At 38.3% G+C, this 19,403-nt stretch overlaps 1 long non-coding RNA gene across 1 annotated transcript in view; it reads left to right on the forward strand.

The window, feature by feature from the left end:
- LOC130680483 (uncharacterized) overlaps positions 1–19,403 on the forward strand; it is a 150,906-nt gene that overhangs the window by 26,082 nt on the left and 105,421 nt on the right. The gene's annotated exons all lie outside the window — the stretch shown is intronic.

Consider the following 19,403-nt stretch of genomic DNA (forward strand, 5'->3'; position numbering starts at 1 on the left):
AGTGAGGCACAGGGAGATTGCACAGCTGGTAAGTGGTGACACCAGATGTACATGCACCAGGCAGTCCTCGCTGTACAGAGCCTCCCTATATGGGGATTCCAGAAAGTATTCCATAACTGCTTGTCAAAGGAAATTACACAGCATACTTGTTCTTTCACCCCTCCTCAAAAGTACATGGGGGCAAATACCCTTGTCTTTTTGTGGATAAATTTAACCCAAGTCCACAGAATTACACAATGAATCATTGTAGAAGGGGGACTCCTTGAGAGGGTCTCCTTAACTTGCTCTTTCAAACAGAGTAGCATGCCTACTTCTAAAACCAATGTCCCCTCTGGAGTTGTAGAACTCACCTGGGGTGAGATGAAGAAATGGAATTAATTGACCCTAAAAGACAGATTTGATTTGTGGAAATAGCCTAAATAACTTGAAGCCAAGCCAGGGGAATAAATTGGCCAGTGAAGTTGTATAAGGCCATTCTGGTTATGTATGTGGCTGTGTATATACCACCTGAGCTAATTCCCTTGGCTTAGTTGTGCCATTCAGCAGCAACAGAAAACTTGTTTTCCTTTTCTGTTACTTGGTTTCCTCATCTAAGCAATGTAGAGAATTACCACCATGATCTATCTACGTAGTGAAAAGCCACTAGGGTTTATAAGGTCACATCTTAAAAAGTTCCCATGAGTAAGCCACTGCACAAATAGAAGAGATTATTGCTAATATTACTGTTGGGTTATATAGAACCACTCATTCATCACTCATGGGCTCCTTAGCAGGACTTCCCAGTTTGTCCTCATGTTACATATGGAGGCGACTCCTAGAATGGTCAGTTCATTTACACTTGCTGTATCTTTGTTCCACATGGGGAAAAATAAAGGAAGTGAGAGGGAGAGAGAGAGGAAGAGGAAGGCATGTAAGAGGGCCTGACTGATTCTTTTATTATCTGTTACGATAAAAGCTTTGAATGAAAGTGGGAACTTAGAGTTGAATTCATCCAAAATAGTCTTCCATGTTTGAAAATTTCATCTAAGAAGTGAGTTGAAGATTAAAACATAGATTACTAAATTGTGTTTTTTAAAAACAATTTTAGGTGTTGTGGAAAATTTAATGAAGTGAACACTGATGAAAAACATTTTTATAAAATTAGTTTTTCCATAAATATTTTCAAAATTGCCCCAAATGAGGGACTTAAAACAGGCAGCCACTTACAGGCCAACATGCATTCTACTCAGGAGTTCATTCCTCCAGAATCACATACATTCCTTCATTCAGCACTACAAACACATATGCTGTACCAACTTCTACAAAGTCAAAAAACTCAGGTATTGGAGATCACAGACACAGAAGCAGTTAGAATCAGGCTGGATCAGGTTTTGTAGGCCTGAAGCTTATACAACATTAGAGTCTTCTTTAAGAAATATTATGTACAAAAAATAAGATATGAAAGTGAATATTTATTAAAAATGTGATAGCAAATTGTAATTTGAAAAGGAGACATATTCCATAAACATCTCCAAATTCCCAAAAGCAATGTAATGCTGTTATGCATTAACTGCCTGACACACTCTGTGATATTTTCTAAAAATTTTTAGCTGATACTCATTGATTTTTGCATGTGGCAACAATTTTGTAGTATTTTCAATAGAGAGATGATTTAGTCTTTTCCCTAGAAAAAGCTTAATTTTTATTGATAGGCTAGATGTTTCTTCGGAATTAAATCCTTTCTTGATAATGTCTTGCTAAGGTGTGATCACACACACCTTATGTGATACACACAAAGGCAATGGCTGTTTTTAGTATTACCTTGGGTTTGTGCCCCATAAACACAGGAATTCTGATAAATTACACAGTTATCATAAAAGTTTTTTTAGAAGTTTGGTGTACTTATAATGATATCAGATGCATTATCAAGTGTATAGTCCTAACAGGGGAGAACTTCTGTTTTTTTTTAGCGTTTTTTTTGATTAACATATCATTGATATACAACTTATGAAGGTTTCACATGAACAACATTGTGATTTCAGCATTCACCCATATTATCAAGTCCTCACCCCGCCTATTGCAGTCACTGTCTATCAGCATAGTAAGATGCTATAGAGTCATTACTCGTCTGAGAGAACTTAACGTTTTTGACTTGGAATTAACAAGAACAGAATGTACCATTTAGAGTTTATACATCTGAGGATTGGAAGAATTTGCCAGTGATTAGCTTCTGGCTGCTACATTTCCAGCCTTGTTTTTCTTACCTTATGCACATACTTTGATGCATGGCCCTTGTTGGACAAATTTGTAGCATGATACCACCCCTGGTCCTTCGTCATCCAGCCTTCCATGTCATTAAGCAGGATGCATTGGCTTAGTGGGTGGTGGGAGTACTCCTGGATGCCAGGATGGCTAGTGTCAACATATGGGCACAGGGCAAATCGCGTAAATATATTCCACTAATCCCAAACTAAACATATCTCCACACAACTTTCCCTTAGCTGAGAATGCCCCAAATGCCCCCACCCACTCTACTGAAGGGGGAGTGTGACAGAGGGAAACTGGAGTGGAGAGAGAGAGCACTCATGATTGTAGTTAAAATATTATCTGAAAGGTCTACAAAAATGTGTGAGTATGTGAGCACCTTGGACCTTGGAAAGGGTGCATATAAGTGAGGGTGCAAGCTTAAGCCTCATTGGCCTTTAATAAATGTGCCCCTGATGGCAACACCTTCTGGTATGTGGTCATTTTGGGACATGGTGCCAACAAATAAGAAAGGCTTCTAGTTCTGAGAGGTGGAGGTCAGAGGCCATGGGGGAGTCTCCCTAGATGGCACACTAGACCTTCCAGGAGGTGCACCTTGAAAGATGAATAGGAATTCTTGAGGCAGTTGGGGGTGGGGGCGGGGTTCCACATGTTCAAAAGCCTGGTGACAACAGTGAACAGGGGCTGAGGCACTGGGCTTCTCTGGTGAAAATGGCCATGATATGATATGTCTTCTATGTCCTTGTCCTTCACGTACCAAATAGCGCACCTGTCTTTTCCCTAAGAACAGGAGAAGTGGGTTTGGCCAAGAGAAAGCAAGGCTCTTGGGAGGGGAGAGCGGGAGGGAAGACAAACATTTCCAGTTCCGCTGAGTGTGGCAGCCAGGAGAGCAGAGGCATAGGCGCAGAGTAATCGGGGTGACTAAGTGCAGCACAGCGGATGTGACGGCAGGGCTGCCTTGCGCCTACCAAGGTCCTTGCCGATCGCCTGGAGTGGCCCCTGCATCTGAGCACAGGAGGGGCCTGAGCAGGCCTGAGCTGGTTGCACCCTGGTCCCATGTTCCGCTTAGTGCTGCCTCCTCTTTGCCCTCCTTTGTTGCCGTCCCGGACCCTGTTTGTGCTCCCAGAACCCACGGCACCCCTTTCTACTCATTGCCTTCACGGGGCAATTCGCCTTTGCCTAAAAGTAAAATAGACTGATGCCCTTAAAAGAAGTATTTTAGGAAAGCAAATTTATTAAAAGAAATATAGCTAATGGCTAATTTGCATAATACATCTCCAAAAGTGGAATAATTTTGATTATTATCCTGAATAATTACTATTCTGAATAATCCTGATTTTCATTCGCTGAATGACTCATTTATGGAACTGTTAATTTACCAGAGTCTTTTTGGGTCAACTACTCCTAAAGCTTAGAGATGAAGAAACCGTAGGCAGTAAAGTCTTTGACATCGGTCTTAGTGACATTTTTCTGGATCTGTCTCCTCAGGCAAGGCAACAAAAGCAAAAATAAACACATGGGACCACATCAAACAAAAAATCTTTTGCACAGCCAAAGAAACCATTAACACAATGAAAAGGCAACCTACTGAGTGGGAGAAGATATTCATAAATGATAACATCTGATAAGGGGTTAACATCCAAAATATATGAAGAACTCATACAGCTCAACAGCAAAACAAATGATCTGACTGAAAAATAGGCAGAGGATCTGAGTAGATATTTTTCCAACAGTCACATGAAAAGATGCTCAGCATCACAATTCATCAGGGAAATGCAAATCAGAACTGCAATTTGATATCTCCTTACACCAGTCAGAATGGCTATTACAAAAAAGACAAGAAATAACCAGTGCTGGAAAGGATGTGGAGCAAAGGGAACCCTCATGCACTATTGGTAAGAATGTAAATTGATGCAGCTGCTATAGAACAGTATAGAGGTTCTTCCAAAAATTAAAAATGGGACTAACGTAGATCCAGAAATTCTCCTCTGGGTATTTATCTAAAGAAAATGAAAATACTAATTCAAAAAGACATATGCTTCCCTATGTTCAGTACAGAATTATTTCTAATAGCCAAGATATGAAAGCAACCTAAGTGTCCATTTATAGATGAATGGATAAGGAAAATAAGATAGAGATATATACACAATGGAATATTACTCAGCCATTAAAAAGAGAAAAACTTGCCATTTGTGACAACATGATGGACTTAGACAGTTTTATGCTAAGTGAAATAAGCCAGGCAGAGAAAGACAAGTGTTTTATGATTTCACTTATATGTGGAATCTAAAAAACTGAACAAATGGGCAAACAAAACAAAAATGGACTCATGGGCACAGAGAACAAACTGATGGTTGCCAGTGGGGAGGTTGGTGGGGGGAATGGATGAAATAGGTGAAGGGGATTAAGAGGTACAATCTTCCAGTTATAAAATAGCCATGGTATGTAATGTACAGCATAGGGAATATAGTCAACAATATTCTAATAGCTTTGGATGGTCACGATGGTAACTACAGTTATCGTGGTGACCATTTTATAACATATATAAGTATTGAATCACTATGGTGTTCACCTGAAACTAATACAATATTGTATGTCAATTATTCCTCAGTAAAAACAAAATAACTAGTCTCTTCATAGGGAAAAAAAAATCTTACAGGAATTCATGTTTTTCAAGGCTGCCCAATGTTCTGTATATTTTGGGAAATGTTGAATTTTTAATATTGAGGTACTGTGCACATTATGAATGTCAAAGATTTTCAAATGAGGATCATCTCAATGGAGGCAAGGAAAGTACTCAGTAGTTTCAACAACCTCTTAGAAAACATCAAGGATAAGGGACCTTTTTAACCTGAGAAATGCTGGTGAAATTGCTCTAAAATGCTAAAAGCATTCTCTTTAAAATTAGGAACAAAACAAAAATGCCTGGAATTACTAGTTGTACTCAACATCATATGCATTGTTTAATAAACATATGTATGCTTTTTTAATAAACTGAAAAAGATTTAAAAGGAGTAAAGATTGGAAAAGTAAAAGCAAAGCTTTTATTATTTCAAATAATATAATTGTCTACCAAGAAAATGTCTTAGAGTCTACAGACTCATTAATAAAATTACTAAGAAGACTTAGCAAGCATGTTCAATATAGATTTAGAAATTTAGAAATTTAATAACATTTCTGTATAACATCAACAAAAAAATGCAATTGAAAATATATTCTATATTGCAACAGAGGTGTAAAATACCTAGGAATAATCTAAAAAATGATATGCAAAATACTATAAAACTTTATCGAAGGATATTAAAGGAGACTTAAATAGATGGAGAGACATACCATTTGCATGAATGAGTATAGTGCCATAAAATGTCAAATTTCCTCAACGTGAGCAATAGATTTAGTATGGTTTTGATTTTAAAAAGGTAAAAATAAAGGTCTTCATTTGATAAGCAGTTTCTAAAGTTGCAATGGAAGAGGCAAGGGTCAAGAGTAGCAGATCAATTCTGAGCGAGGTAAGAAGTCTTGTCTTATGAAATAACAAAGCTTTTATTATAAAGTGTTAGTAGTTAAGATAGTGATGTATGTCAGAGTAAGAAAATATAATTTTAGAAGAAAATACATAAAAATATTCTTATAACCTCAGGGTAGGGAAGAATTTCTTACAGAAGTCACAGAAAGTACAAATTATTAAGAAAATAATAAATTGATAAATTAAAAATAGCTCAGGCAAGATAGACAACATGAACAGATAAGTCATATACTGGAATAAAATATGCAATAAAATAATATATTTGCAACACATAAAACTAAGAAAAGATCAATATTTGGCATGTTTTAAAAGCTATCTAAAAATAAGAATAAGAGAGTAACCCCTCTCCTTAACTCTCCTGCCCCAAAGGATCATGATTCCACAGCAGGCATTTAAAGAAGAGGAAATAAAAATGACCAATAAACATGTTGAAAAGATGCTCCTCCTGTATTAACAAGGGAAAGTGCACATCAAAACGATGCAAGATAGCATTCCGCACCTTCCATATTGGAAAACATGGAAAAGTCAGGCAATGCCAATGTTGTTGAGGCAGTAGAAAAATTGCTGTTAGTAGCATAAATGACCCAGACCTTCTTAACACAATTTGACATGATGAATAAATTAATCATGTCTATAATCTAGGATTCAGCAATACCTCTCCTAGGTAGATAACTTTAGAGATACTGTTGCACAAGCACACTGGAGACATGGACAAGATGTAAGGTTGCTCAACTGAGCACAGAAGAAGAAATAACCCAGCAGGGGCCCAGAATGCCCTTCTAGAGGGAACATGCCATAGTGATACTCCCTTATTCTAAACCCTCCAGTGGTTTCTCCTCGCAATTAGAATAAAATTCGAAACCCCTGCATCCTCTGTGTATCTCCAATTTCATCAGGTGCCACCCTCCCCAGGTTCCTTGAAAACAAGCTCTTCCCCAACTCAGGGCACATTCTCCTTCCCTATCCTTCCTTGGTCGGCCTCTTTTTCCTCCTATCAGTCACCTAAATGTCACTTCCCTAGAGAGTCCTTTACTTGCCATCCATCTAAATTAGTTTCCCTCATCTTACTCAGCCCTTTAATTATATCCTACAATAATACACATTAATACTTGAATTATGTGTATGTATATATATATGCATTTGTTCATAATTTTTTTTGCCTGTCTTTGACATTAAACTAATAATTTCCATGGGGGCAGGGACTGGGTCTCCTTTACTCATGACTATATCTGCTGTGCCTGGTATATAATAGTTACTCAATAAATCTTTGTTGAATTGAATGTTTGAATAAAAACCACATACATTGTATCTGTGCCTATTTGAAATCGTATCTGTGTCATTTATTGATCTGAGGGTACATTTTATTAGCTCTAGTTCATGGGAAGGATAATGGAATACCACAACAGCCACATAAATTCTTAATGTTCATTTAGAAGTTAAAGGGAAGCTTTTACTTGGTCTTATTTTTGACCTCAAATAATTAAACATGTGTCTGATTGCTTCTGCAAATTGTACACAGTATGTTAAATAAATCTTTCAACTAGACTAAAAGTCTGTCAATGCTCAAACTGTTCGGAGATGTGTATGATGTTTTTAGACTGTTTCCAATACACATTAAAAAAAAACTACTTGTAGATACCAATATAGAGATTTGATGTTGAGTAAACAAATATGCAGGTGAAAAGGCCTGGGCTCTTTTTAAAAGAGGCTTGAATTTAGGTTCAGCTTTTTATTTTGTTTTTATTCTATTTATTTAATATACCCATTTAAATCATGTATTATATCTATTTAAATTATACTTTGTGTATTTTATAAACTTTTGATATTTATTTGTTTATGCATTTTAATTTAATTTACTTTTTCCTGATAAGGGCTTGAGCTTGAAGAAGAGTTTGTATTATAGTCTGCTTAAGAGATGGATTGACCAAAGCATTTTGAGAAACATTCAAAGTTCAGCAAAAGAGTTTTACATTTTTCAACCACAGGAATTGTATTGATCAAACAACATACTTCAAGCTAGGTAGATTCATTTTAATGATGGGTGGAGAAATTAAGTTAACTTTATAATGGACTATTAAGCACATTTTGCATAAATGCAGGCTCTTAGGCTCTAAAATTTTAAAAATTATTTCATTTGTTTTTGTAACCTGACATTTTGATATGTGAATACCATGAAATGAAATGGGATTTCTTTGTTCTCTATTTAATTTTTAAAAGCTATGATTTTTAGCACTTTTTGTGTAAATGCTTTATAATGATTAAAAAACAAAGCAAATACTCAACTTTCTGGATATGGTGCTATGTAAAAGTAAAGTTCAGCTCTGGAAGTCATTTCTCTGCCTTTCTTTAAGAAGTTTACATGAAAGTTACATTAAAGTATGCATCAAAGTTGGATAAGAAACTTTTTCTTATTTCTGATTTCCACTGCACTTGTTCTCTACAGTTTATAAGTTTCCAGAGAATTATTATGAGACAAGATGAATAGTCGATAAATGAATTTTCTTTAAAAATATGTAATTGTGACATAGATATTAATATTGATAGCTAAAAAGAATATGTTCTGAATCTGGTCAAAGCTATGAATCACTGTACAGTAAATAGTTGAAGCAGAGCACAGCTAATATTTTGATATTTAATATAGGAATACCCAAAATAGGGCAACTATCCTAATATTTTAATAATACTATTTTGGTGATAATACAGGTAATTTTGACATCAAAGTAAGGTTTTTGGTTCAACTCTCTGGCTTCACTTCTTATGAACCTGAGACTGAGTCAGGAATTGAGGAGCCACATAGTTGGCCAGTTATCTGGGACTAAAGAAGTCCTAATGAAGGCACTAACCATTATTTTCTCTTAATGGTGGTAGGAGTTCAATTTGCTCAGCACATCACACCCCTTGCCATGCACCCCCTTCAAAGCCACTGGCCCAGATGCCTAGGCTGCGCCCTCTCTTTCCCCTTGGCAGATTGCTGCCTCCGGAGAGGAGAAAGGGGCTCTCTAAGGAGCACCTGCTGGGTGGCCGAGGCCATCCGGGAACCAGACGGGATGCACCCACCTGAGAAACACGGAGCCAGGGCTGTCGGTGGAGCTCTGTCGGGCCTCCAGGCTGGCCTGCCTGGGGCTGCCTGTAATCTCAAACCGGAACACTGATGTATCTTGGGAAGAGAGCCTTTTCTTCACCATTGTGCACATGTCCATCGGCAAGTCGAGAAATAAGCTCAGAGGCTCATTTCTGAGTCTCTCCAATCATGTGAAAGTCTCTGCGTGTTAGCTTTGCTCCGCTCTCGCACGGCAGGAAGCTCTTTCTTCACATGACTCTCAATCTAGCTGAGGTTATGTATTTTTTTTTTGAACTCAGTTAATGAGTAACATGTAAGTATGACACAAATGGTTTTCACTCTGCCCACATTCGCTCCAGAGGGAAAATAAACGTTTGGGAAATTCAGTATTCAGGTTACCTGTATGAACACCATGCAGTGTTGTGGGTTTGGGCAGAAGAGGTCGCGGAAAAGCAAAATGAAGCAATGAGGTGCAGAAGCTGGAAGCGTCTAAACAGTAAAAGCAGAGATGCTTTTTCTAACCACCAGCAGGGTGAAAAATGTGGGTGTGCCTTATGCCTTTTCATGTATAGGAAGTCACCGGCCCACCTGCATGTTGCAGCCAATGTTGAGCAAGACACACAAGAGCTTGGAGGTGGCGCTGTTTGGTCAGTGGGACCTGAAAAGTTCTGGAGTTCTTATAGAAGTGAAATGTGCAATGTCAGGGAGCCTGAACAGTCAGGTCATGACATTTGCTTGGTTATAAAGGCCATGAACTGTACCTCAACAACTACGACAGACACACACAGCACTAGGAGGCCAGGGCTCCCGCTCCACCTCTGCAGCTTGCTGGCTGTGTAAGCACAGGTCATCCCAGCCCTCCTGAGCTCGGTACCTGCCATGCCTCTCTCACAGGATTAGAATGAAATACAGAAGCATATGCTGTGGAAATTGACTGTTGCACTATGTATTATTACTGTTGTTATTTGGAGCCCATTTAAGCAGGAAGGTTCAGAAGATGAATTTCCTTGTGTGACAATCTTCAGTCACTTAAAATTCACGCACAAGAAAAATACCAGTGTCCCTCCACCGGCGTGACTAGCAGCAGGGAAGGCTTTGGTCCTAAGTAGCTCTCTCTTTCCTTGTTCCCCTTTGTTAGTCGTGACATTGCAGCACAGCTGGCCTCAGTAAAGTACGCCGATTCTGACGGTGGAAGAGGGCAGAGTTTCCTGGGAAATCCAGCCTTTAGCCTTGATATCATTAGTGCTTTGCTCTGACCAGCTGATAACCAGCCAGGGTCTGGTTTGTGCTGGTCCTGTTGCAGTAGTGCCTCTGGCTACACTTTTGAAATTAGACAAACTGTGTCATTTGGTGGGATTTTATTGGCATCTAATAGGGTCTGCTTATTTCGGTTTGTCCAGGATTGTCCTGTGTTTGGCACTGAATGTCCCACATGCTAGGAACCCTTTAGCACTGGGCAGACTGTGGCAAGTGGGCACAGTGCCTGGTTCCCAGTGCCATCTTGCTACAATTCTGGGGGTGCACTGCACCCAGCTTCCCTCCTTCTCCTCTGATTGTGCAATGTCTGTATTTCTCCCCTCACCCTTATCTCTATGTTGCAGTTATGTTGGAAAGACATTAAATAAGCTAAGTTATGCTAAAATGTTGATTAAAGCAATTTTTATACTTCATAGAATAGCAACAACCTGCAAGGTAGTTTCTGTTCCTTGTAAACAAAAAGGTCTAATCAGCACAGATATGAATAACTTAAGAAACGTAATATGTCACTATCTCCCAGGCAGGTTGGAATTTTTACAGGGGGCAAGGTTTAATTTAGGACAAATTTCTCTAAAGGAGGAAATCCCAGTGTCAACAGCCAGTCTTTGGACGTATTTTTTAATAGAGTAACTTTCTTAGTACTCATTCAGTAGTGTTTTATTTGCACAAAAGAAAAAAAATCAAGAAATGGGTCCTTGTTCCAATACTGTAGCTCCAAAAATGAAAAGACTATATACAAACTTGAAGAGTAACTAATAATAAAAAAGGGTGGAAGACAGTAAATAAAGCTAATATTTCTTGAGTCTTTGCACTATCTAGTAGCTTTAGAGTCTAAGCAGCATCTCTGCTAGATAATTTCATAATAACATCTCATTTAATCCTTGTCCAAATCACATTTTTACAGATGATGAAACCATGTCTTGAAAAGGTTAAGCAACTTGGCCATAATTAATGTTGTCATGCTGGAGCTCACTCATTCAACAAATACTTATTGAGCATTTGCATTTAAAAAGAGGCAAGCTCATTTGAGACTGGAATGATTAAGAAAAGTCTAATGGAAAAGGTGGAGCTTGGGTTAAGTTCTGAAGAATAAGGAGATGTTGGAAAAGCAGAAAGGGAAGGGAGTAGAGTTTGTGTGCAAACGAATAGATACGGGTCAGGTGTATGTGTGAGAGTGGAGTTTTGTTGGTGAGGTAAGGAATAGCTTTGAACATTTAGATGGAGGCTGAGTTATGAAGAATCCTGAATGCCAGTGGGTAGTTCAAACTTTATCTCATAGGAAATGGGAATGAAAAGATGCATGATTAATTCATTAATTTAAACAATTAATTTGATGGCCATGTATGTGATGCCTTGGAAGCAGAAGGAGATGAGTTGGACCATTTCCCCAATCATTTTGTGACATGGTTATTTCATTCAGGCAGCAACTACCAGTCTAGAAGAAGCAGATCTGAAACAGGATTGACTGAATTCTTATATAAGATGTGAATTCCTTATCATGAGAAATTGTGCCAAAGATGAGATTTGCTGAAAGTCTAGAGCAGAGGTCAAGCACTCAAATGCCTTCAAGAACCAGAAAGGTAAGTAAACCCACAAGGTGGGGATAGGAGACCACAGAGAGGAGTAGAAAAGTGCAGGGCTCACGCTCTCCTGAGGGGCGTTCAAATTTTAAACCCAACAGATGCTGGTGGGAGGTGCAGCCTAAGCCTGTCTGAGGGCGGCATCCGGCTGGGGCTTGCTCCCTTAATTCACTTCTTGATATGAACTGCCCATGCTCAATCTTTCGAACTTTGCCAGTCATTACGTTTGGACTTTGTGTTCCAACAGGAATAAGGTTCTGATGGCTCAGGAACCCTGAAAGGGAATGTGAACTCTGACTGCTGTATCTTTAAGATTAATGGCACTTCACTGCTGGGCAGCGGTCCACGTCAGAGCTGCCACCGTTTGACCCCTTTGACCGTTTAGACATGGCCTCTGCTCAAGGCACTGCTGGGCTTTGCCACAGTTTTCATTTCTGTGTGTGAGAATTAAGGGCCAGGTGATCAAAGATAAACAACTGGAATAGGACATTTATGTAAATGTAAAAGGAGCATACATACTGACAAAATATGAATAATCTGTGACAACAATTAGACTACAGCAAAAATAAAGTGCAAAGAGGTCCTTTTATATCCTCCCATGGAAACTGAGATTAAAAAACAAAACGAAACAAGATAAAGAATGACAATTAGTGGGCAGTTTTAAGGAAGACCACTGATTGAAATGTGTCATTTTTCTGATGTCATAATGTTACATCTTTATAAGCAGAGATGGTAAAAGAGGGTCTGACATAGAAAAGAGCAGTGAATTTGGGGTCTTTCACATGGCAAGTTCAGTTCACACCTCTGCATTTTTTCCCCTCTTCTACCAAATGAAGAGTTTTTAGGCTAGATTTTACCCACTCATATGTACTATTTGGCTTGTACCATGTTTTATAACTAGAAATATCTTATGATTTCATATGAAACATAGTTGTCTGACCCTTGCCTAGAAAATCAGGTCTGTCAAGAGGATGGCAATAGTTGACTGGTACTAAGTAACAGTGCCCCCTTGTGACGGGGAGTGAACTCTGCAGTTTGCCTCAGTCTCCAGCCCTCTTCATTACCTTTCACTCTGCCTGCTTTGATTCATGGCTTCTCATAGTCTGCATTTGAGTTTAAAACCTTCAGCCAAGATGATCTTGAAAGTCTTCTTCGTTTTTTTTTCCTAAAGCTGGTTCATTAAACTTTACTGTAAACAAAGAAGGGTTTTTTTCTTTCCTCAGTGAAACTAGGTCCATAGTTTCAAGGACTTAAGATGTGAAGACTTGATTCAAGGACTTAGTCTTGTGCAATGATAATCTTTGATTATTATATCCAGTCATTCTGAAGTCCACAGATAAGGAACTAATATGCTACTGGTGCTAAGCTAGACGGGGGATGGGGACTTTGTGCTTGTATGTGCTCCTCATCTGAGGTATCGAATTGGATGCTGAAGTGCACAAAACTAAACTCAAAACACCAGGTAAATGGAGCTTTGAACATGATCTTTCCAGAGTCATGGGCTATGAACTCCCATTTGTAAATAAAATCAAATTAATCTGTATGCTCTAAGCAGATGCTACTGATATTTGGGCAGAGCAGCATATGGTCTGGTGAAGTTACCTGGGATTCTGACTTTACCATAGAACAGCTATCTATGGAAACCCAGTGTCTGGGTGCCATGTCAATGAACCCACATTCCTAGAGTGGGCTGTGTGATGCTTCAGCCTGTGGGTTTACAGGTCAGGTCGCCTAGATTGGAAAGGTGGCTCCATTATGTCCTTGCTGTGTTCCTTTGGAAAGATACTTAACCTCTCCAAGCCCCTGTAAAAATGCTGAGAATAATAGTACCCATCTCAAAAGGCTATTGTGAGGACTTATGATAATGTCCAGGTCAAGCATGAAGCCTGTGCATAGTAAACATGCAGAAAATACTGATGATGAGGAAGGTTCTGATTTGAGCTGGTCATATTTTCACTAGTTGAGTGGGGTCTTATTATAATGTAATTGAAATCAGTGGTTTCCTTTTGTGAAGGTGACATCAGCTGTGGGCCTGCATGTGGCTTGTAGAAGACATACTCCCAGAGGGAGAGCAAATTTTAAGAACTTAGGCCCATGGAGTGTTGATCTTGGTACTGATGGCCCCACCCAGAGGCATGGAATATTCAGTCCAACTAGTGGACTACGTCCTATTTAAAGTCCCTTTCTGTTTTCTCATCTCCTTTATTCTGTGGTTTCTAGGATAACGATTAGCGAGAAGGTTAGATTCTCCCCTAAAGTCCTGAGCCCTTCTCTGAGAGGATGCAGAGAGATAACTTATGGTGCCCTTGACAGAGAGCTATTACCATCTGCCACAGTTGGTAATACTTTAGATGGGGTTGTGCCCCAGGAAGATTAGAAAGTTGATTTGCAGTTCCAGTAAACACTGCAATATCTGACTTCCGTCTTTCTTTTTGTGCCTCTGGTCTTTGTGATTTAAGGGAAAGAGACTCAAAAACTCACTTTCCCATCCTTACCCCGCCGCTCACTTGGGCAATTCTTTTCACTGTTCTTGATCATATATGCTTAAATTTATAAAATGAGTTGAGATAGCTAATTTTAAACGTTCTCTTAGTGTGACATTCTGTTAGTGTCAATTGATATATTTATTATTTAAACACTGGTATGCTGCTAAGCCAGTTTTCCAGGATGAAAAAAAAAAAGCTCTGATTTGTAGCATTTACAATTTCCAGAGCATAAATAGGCTACAAACATGTTGGCAGATGGCTTTGGGAAGAGATGCTGACAGTGAGCTCATGTGAGTCAGTATGAGCTGTTTCTCTCACACCACTGTAAACATTGAAGCATTCCAGCTCTTGTGTTTGGAAAAACACATGAATTTGGGCCCAAAGTTACCAAATGTAAAGAACTGTTCTTTGATTTAAGTAGCATTATCATCTGGCAAATTGCATAGTATTTGTTGTATATTCTTCCTTGTTTGATTTTATAAAATTGGCAAGTATTTCCAAAGAAATATTTATGAGCATTGCATGATTTTTTTGTGCTCTCAAAATAGATTTGTTAGTATTGTGGTAAAATATATATAATGTTTATTATCCTAATTGTTTTAAGGTTAATTTTTTACAGTTCAGTGGCATTAACTATGCTTATAATATGCCATAGTTTTAAAAAATATACTTTCTTATTTTATAAAACATAATGCACAGATTATAAAGAAGAAAGCAAAAAAAAATCTATAATCCTCAGCCCCCAGAGATAATCACAGTTAACATTTTAGCATTGTCAAAATTATATTTTGTTCCAAAGGATTGTCAAAATAGCGTGGTCATCCTGGAAATATATCCAACATTTACTAAATAGGTTTTTATCATTTTCAAGGGGCCTTACCATTCAAAACGAGGAACAGGCGGGCACATTTTCTCAGATCCCTTCCCACAGCTGGCTTAGTGGGGGTCAGAATAGTTGACATAGAAAAGGCATTTTTGGAGAATTCCATGAAATCAATTCAAGGAAGATTTGTTTGGGAGTAAACATAACAGTGACTAAGATGTTTTTGAGATTTTAGTCTAGAAACTGGATGGTAAATGGTGAGATTTTTAAAACAAATAGGGACCTTAGAAAGCATCTGCTAAAGACACTTGATGTTACACATCTTTGATTTGTGTCTAGAGGGATTAGATGACTTACTCAAGGTCACATGACTAATTATGGCAGAGTTAAGGCTGCCCTCCTGACTGTCTTCACACCTGGCCTAATCTGGCTCCTGTTCACACTCTGCTGCTAGCTGTACAGGATCCTCCTCCTGCCTCTCATGGGTGAGTGAAAACTTACTAGGGACTCCCAGCAACAGCCCACCTGTGTTTAATACTGTTGTTATGCAGGATCACATAATCTATAGCCTTTCACTTTCCACTGCTACTGTGTGAAGTAACAAAAAATATATATATTTCTTACTCTTATGCATCAACTTTCTTAGGCTTAGTCATTAATTATAATTTTAAAAAATTTCCCCAATTCTTTGAATTTCAGGGGTTCCTCCCCACATTTTGCTCTTGGATTCCAGAGCCAGTACATTCATTTAAAAACATAGACTCTCTGTGTTTGAATTCTTATGATGCTACTTAATAGCCTTAATTTTCTAATCTGTAAAATGGGCTCAGTAATAGTATTTACTTAATAATTTTGTCGAGAAAGTAAATTAGTTAATACTTGTACAGACTTTGAAGGTTGCCCAGCACATAATAAGCATTTGGTAAGTTGTTATAATTATTATTACCATTTATAAGAAAATCATTGGGCCTTATTTAAAGTAACACATATCTGTTTTTGAAGGATTTAAAAACAACTTAATATATAATATATATAAAGTCCACCTGTTTAAAGAGTAAATTTAGTGGTTCTTAGTATATTTGCAGAGTTTATGCAACCACCACCCTCCTCTAATTTTAGAACAGTTTCATCACTCCAAAAGAAACTTTGTACCATTAGCAGTTACTTTCCCTCCCCCTTCACCCCCATCCTCTGCTCTAGACAACCACTAATCTCACGGTACTTCCTGTCTCTACTGATGAGAGAGAAAATACCTGTTCTGGAAGTTTCATAGAAATGGGATCATACTATATGTGACTGGCTTCTTTGAGTTAGCATGTTCTTAAGTTTCATTCATGTTGTAGCATGAATCAGTACTTCTTTCCATTTTATGGCCAAATAATATTCCATTGTATAGACATATCCTATTTTATTTATCCATGTTCCAGTCGATGGATATTTGGATTGTTTCCACTTTTTGGCTATTATGAATAATGCTGATATGGAAATATATATACAAGTTTTGTATGGACATATGTTTTCAATTATCTTTCACTGGGAGTGAAATTGCTTTATTTAACATTTTGAGGAACTGCCAAACTTTTCCAAACACACCATTTTTCATTCCAATCAGCAAAGGATGAGGGTTTCAATCCTTCATATGCTTGGCAATGCTTATTATTTTTCTCTCTCTTTGCTTATGGCCATTCTAGTGGATGTGAAATGGTATCTCTTTATGTTTATTATTTGCATTTTCCTAATGACTAATGATGTTGAGCATCTTTTCTATAATTATTGGCTGTTTATGTATCTGTTTTGGAGACAAATCTATTCAAGTCATTTGTCCAATTTCAAATTGGGTTGTTTGCCTTTTTATTATTGACGTGTGTTCTTTATCTATTCTGGTTATAAGTCCCCTATCAGATTTTTAATTTGCAAATTATTTTCTCCCATCATGTAGGCTGTGTTTTACTTTTGTGATGGTGTCTTTTGAAGTACAAAAGTTTTAAATTTTGATAGTGTCCAATTTACCAATCTGTCTTTTATTGCTTGTGCATAAAAGAAATCATTGCCTTATTCAAGGTCATGAAGATTTACTCTTATGTTTTCTCTTAAGATTTTTACAGTTTTAGCATGTATGTAAGTGTGGTGAGGTCTTTGATGCACTCTGAGTTAATTTTTGTGTGTGTTGGGAGGTAAGGTCCAGCTTTATTCTTTTGCCTGTTGTCCTGACACTTCACTCTTTTGTCATTTTCCTGGTGCTATTGTTGAAAAGACTATTCCTTTCCTCCTGGGTTGTCTTGTCTCATTGGTTGAAAACAAACTAACTGTAAGTGTTAGGGCTTATTTCTGACTATTTCTAATAAAATAATTAGAAACTTAATCACAATTGGTGAATTTGATCATCACTGTTCTTTTACAGGACACGTATTTGTTTCTTTTTTATGCATGTCTACATAAGTCCAGGGCCAGGATTTTTGGTATTTTCCTTTTGTCCTTTGTAATCTTGAAATAACAGTTTCTTTTTGGTGGTTATTTCACCTGTTTGAGACAATGAACACTAGGAATGATGATTCCCTACAAAATCTTCAAGCATTTAGAAGCACATGGACTATAATGTCGGAAAGACAGGCAAAGAGAAAGAGCACATGCTAATATCTTTCTGTGCTCTCATTGATTGCATCTTTCCAGAAATTTAGTGTTCTTCCTGCAATTTTTCAAAACAGGGAAGAGCAGTGAGGCTGGGTCACATTCAGAGCAGGTGACTGAGATGGTGTTGTCTATGATAATTTAGTCTTGAGAATTTAGCTCATAGGGTCTCTTAAGATGTGAGGTCATAGCATGCAATTTGTGGAAGAAGAAATGCACATGGCTAGTAAATGAAAAATATTCTCTACTAGTTATCAAAAAATGCAAAAGACGACCCAAGAAGATAATAAATTGGTGGAGGTTTTTACAGGTCACCACATTGCTCATGACGATGGCAATCTTTAAGATGCTTGTGTGCAGTGGTAGAAGAGATTCTGTGCAGGAGTTATCCTCGTTTTGCAGAGGAAAAGACTGAGGCTCCAGCGTTTAGTGAACTCATCCTATGCCTCACAGCTTGTGAATGACAAAGGTGAGACTCAGAAAGGTACAGATGCTTACCGTCTTCTCCAATAACCACAGGGAGCATTTAGCCCAGACAGGTCAGAGTTCATTTGGAGATTTCTGGTTTGAAACCAGAGTTTGAGTTCTACGTCTGCCCCGTGCTCCTGTAAAAACTCTAGAGTGAGGTGGTGTTTGGTGGTTGAGCTGGGCCATCCTGGGGCTGCAGAGACAGGCTGTTTCTCCAAGAAACTGTGTTCCCAGTGTTACGTATAAAGTTCTCAGGGAGGGAGGATCAAGAGCAGAAGGGAATTTAATTATTGTGTGATTTCTATATTCCTGGTACTTTACATACAGAAACTTATTTAATCGTCCTAATAGTGCTAGGAAATGGGTGTATTTCTCACCACTTTGGAAACAAGAAAACCAAACTTGAGAGAAATTGTCTCTTTTCCAAGTCTACCCATTGAGGTAAGCAGCTCTGGGATTCAAATGCAGGTCTCTAGAATTCAAAGCCCTGTGTCTTTCCACTATTACACACGGTCTCCTGAAAGGAAAATAAGGTGTGTATTTTCTAGTCTCTTCAGTCCACTTGGATTTGACATTACGTTTTCTGTTCCCATCATGCCTCCTGGGCAGTGTTTGCCTCCACAGTGTCCACATGTGCCTATGGGGACGCCATGCCTTCAGATGGCTTTCTGGAGGCATTCTCTTTATTGCTCCAGGTCTGCGCTGAGCCTAATAACCTTATCATATAATTCCTTTTCTTTTTAAGATAGGATTCTTTGAGGAATTTTAAAGCAAGTTGGAATTCTAGAGGAATTAAAAAAGTTAAATATGCTCTACACATACTTGGTACTCTTCTAGTAGTGTTACAAAGCTTAAACTAGAAAACAAAGCAACAGGCAAAATCCAAAAGCCTAACCCATCATGCCTGCTTACACGGAAGTCAAAGAAATCTGACCTAAAACCAAACTTATCTTTCTAGATTAAAAGGAACTTAAAACCAAAGCTTACAGAGCCCATACAGCAAGTGTGTCAGGGCCAGTGTGCTATACTCCTTTTCCCCTAACTGGGAAATACTGAGTTCTGCACAAATTGAGTCCTAGATTGCACCCATATCTTCAAGCCTTTCCTAGCATTGCTTATTGTCCCCTTCCACTTGAGTTCTCTCTCTTCAGCTTGAATAACATGAAAAACCTCAAACTCCCCCAGTTCTTCTGTGCAATAGACCTACAAGCGACATATGCTTGTGTTGGAGTTTCCTGAGCACAGAAAAGCATGTGGGCTCCTTTGATTTCACTGAAGCCCTTCATGATAAACAAGGAAAAGGCCCCAGTGGGCAACCAATGATCTTTCT

This window comes from Manis pentadactyla, chromosome 13 (assembly GCF_030020395.1).
Source record: "Manis pentadactyla isolate mManPen7 chromosome 13, mManPen7.hap1, whole genome shotgun sequence".
Lineage (NCBI taxonomy): Eukaryota > Metazoa > Chordata > Mammalia > Pholidota > Manidae > Manis > Manis pentadactyla.